Source organism: Rhododendron vialii, chromosome 4a, assembly GCF_030253575.1.
Source record: "Rhododendron vialii isolate Sample 1 chromosome 4a, ASM3025357v1".
NCBI lineage: Eukaryota > Viridiplantae > Streptophyta > Magnoliopsida > Ericales > Ericaceae > Rhododendron > Rhododendron vialii.
In genome coordinates, this window is record NC_080560.1 from 25,278,147 (window position 1) to 25,281,508 (window position 3,362).

The window sequence follows — 3,362 nt, forward strand, 5'->3', positions numbered from 1 at the left end:
GGAAAAACCTTTGTTTACTATCACAATACAGATCTAAGCCTCATCTTTTCCATCAATTTATTGCCACACTTCATTGGAGCCTGTTATACAAGGAACAACATTTCTTTATGTTGGTTTCACTTGTGTTAAAGCTTCCCATATTAGAAAATCAGGTTTTGTATTTTTTTTTTCTTCATTTATGTGTTGTTTCTCGACATGCTGTAGTTTTTTAACAGTATTTTAGCATCACTTAATTAGTTAGCTTACTATGTGCTTAAGTTTCTAATTGTTATTTTCTTCGGCAACTAAACTAGCTATAGTTTGAGGAGAAAATAATTTGAAACTTGTGTAGTCAGTAATTTATTGGTGTCCTCTGCTGAGAAAATAGTTTTTTTTTTTGGGTAAATTAGCTTGAAATTAAAAGAGGTTAACCGAATGTACAGCTTACAAGAAGCATACTCCAGGAGGAAAAGAAAGGAAAAAAAAAGAAGATTGAAAAAAGTGCGATAACCCATGCACAACCCGCATAGAGAGTAGGATAGAGTAAATAACATAACAAAAGTGCCATGTGTGATGAGATCATATTCCCGTTGCACTATCTAAGGGGTTATGATAAGAAGTGATACTATTAGTAATAACATGAAATTGAAATTGAACTATTACTACCTGGCACATCCCGTCAGGTTAGGAAATCAAATAAATAGAAACGGCCAGAGATGACAAAATGATAACCAACACTGAGGACTAGCAGCAACAAAGCAATACGGCATCAAGAGAAGCAGAACAGCTACTACAGAGGAACATGGCACCAAGAGAGGGCTCGAACCAGAGATGCCTGCATCCGATAGGGGCCCCACCCTACACACCACGTCCATTCCATCCGGCCTATAACTCCCTCATCCAAGCCTAAGGCTCGCCAGAAAACAACCCGCTCTCAGCCCACTAACAATCACCATAGACTCCAGAGATGGGATAAACAAACCAAGCTACTAATACTCCAACCAACCCAGAGAACAAGCATAATACCTACTTCTAAAAGAACAACTACTATAGAGTGACTAGGAACCAAGAAGAGGCTCAAATTGGAGATGTCGACATCCGACAAGGCTACGCTGCACACCACGCCCATTCCATCCAGACTGCCAGTCCCTCAACCTAATCCCCTAGGCTCGCTAAAATCTAAAAGAGAGACAGAAAGAGGAGCCACAAAAAATGGCCACTCAAACCGCAGGTGAACCAAGCTACCCCTTTCAATCAGTGCATAACCACCAATCTAATCAATGACAACCAACGAAGCTACCCCTTTCAATCAGTACACGACTACCAATCTAATCAATGACAGCCTCAGAAGCTACCATTTTCAATCAGAGCCCAACCATCGATCTAGTCAATGGCAGCCGCGAAGCTACCCCTTTCAATCAGCGCGAAACCCCAATCTAATCAATGATAGCCCCGGTCACAACCATACTACGCATGACCACCGGGCTAATAAAACAAAGGAACTAGGGATTTATAGAAGCTCAACAAAGAGCTTGATGAGTTCAGTAACTAAACTAAACATGGAATTTAACGGAGCTCCACAACAAGATGCACAGCATATGAGCCCCAAATTGGGCAAAGTGCCCAGTAACTAAACTTGGCATAAACATGCCATAATCTCTACAGCTTGAATAAAAACATGTGTTTTAACAACATGTCCTAATTGAGGTAACTAATTCCAAGTGGCACCTGGACCACTAGTGGCAAGCATTGCCCTTGGGAGAATGGAAGCACGTGGTCTTCCTGCACAACACAAAAGAGCCCACGGTTTTCTATAACCCCAAACCAGGATACTAAGGCCCCGTTCCAGAACACCTTCTTAAAAAATAAGTACTTATTTCACATTTTCAAACTCAAAAATAATGTAAATGAAAAATAATTTTTCAATTTTTTTTGCATCGTATTAAAGATCTCAATGAGATCTATCAAACAAGATCCATATTGCATATTTTTAGATTTTAATAAGCCTATAATTTTTGAGCTTGAAATTGCCTTCTTAAAAAATAAGGACTTAAAACCCGTTCTGGAACGGGGCCTAAGAGCATCTCCTACTCATGTTCCATTCTTTCATTTGATAGTATGGAATTTCTTTAATCCATCCTCTCAAGCCTTTTCTATTTGAGAGGATGAGATTTTGATCCTCTATATTTAGAGGATGTGAGAAAAAATATGTAGGATCTCCTCTAAAATCACTTTATGAATAAATAGAAAATCTGTGGTTGGAGTAAATAGAAATAGTAATTTTCTCTAAAATCGCTTTATGAATAAAATAAAATATTTTGATACTCTATAGAGTATTGGATTGAAAATGCTCTAACCCCCAATACTCCATGGCAGACACCCATCTTAATTCTCATCCGGCGTTAAAACTTCAAACAACTCTAAAAACAAGAACAATAGCCCTGTTGTAGAGATAAATCCAAAGCCTTTTACCTTTTATGACGACGTCAAAACGGGGAAATCTGCCACCATTGTTCTGCATGAGATTACCACTGTAGAATGCACAAATCGCCGGTTGATTCTACACCAGATTTCGTTAAAACTCGTAGCTGCGTTACCCGAGAGCCCAGGTGTTGATCGGCTCCCAACTGTTCAGAACCACACCACCGGACGCCATGGCTCTCAAGACCACGCAACCCATGACAGAAATTGACCGATCAGAACTTTGAAATTACCTCCAAATCAGATTTAAGGGTAGCACCCTGGATTGACCCTCTCTGAGATTTACCGACTCTATATGGATTCTCCGATCGACACCGGAAAAGACCCGTGAAAACCCACTCTGATTAGCAGGAATAGCAGCACCATTTGATTCTGATGAGCTCCTTGATTTCTCCGAATCCTCCGAAGGAATAGACTGTCAAGAAATCATGAAGATTTTGTGAATTTGTGAATTTATCTGTGAATTTGTGAGTTTGTGGATCTGCTCCTATGGAGGATTTAATTAGGGAAATCCACTTTCTCTCTCTAGCAGTTCTAGAGAGAAGGCAGAGCCCCCTCGAGGGGTTGCCAGTGCTTTTTACCTCGAGAAAATAGTTTTGCTCTGTAGGCAGTTGATTTGTATGTGTTATTGAGCTCATTTTTTCCTAAAGGGGGACAGATTATATTTGTTGCCGTCTGTACATTTGAGTTTGGACTAAAGCGCATGGAAGAGGAAGAGGAAGCAGTGCATGGTCCAGTACTCCTATCTGATGACGACAAAGAGCACAAATGAAGTGATGATGATGATGGCGATGATGAAATCGATGTTAAGAAACTGCGTGAATATGAATTAAGTAGGCAGAGGAAAATACCTGATGCTGTTGCTTTCCCCATGCATGAGATACATAGATTAGTATTAGCTT

General features: G+C 39.9%; 1 long non-coding RNA gene across 1 annotated transcript; it reads right to left on the reverse strand.

The window, feature by feature from the left end:
• Nucleotides 1-442: 442 nt before the first annotated feature.
• On the reverse strand, nt 443-2,687 carry LOC131322568 (uncharacterized). The gene is made up of 2 exons (XR_009198893.1): nt 2,346-2,687; nt 443-1,833 (listed from the first exon to the last, which is right to left on the reverse strand). It is a non-coding gene; the product is annotated as an uncharacterized LOC131322568 (long non-coding RNA).
• Between the last annotated feature and the right edge of the window lie 675 nt (nt 2,688-3,362).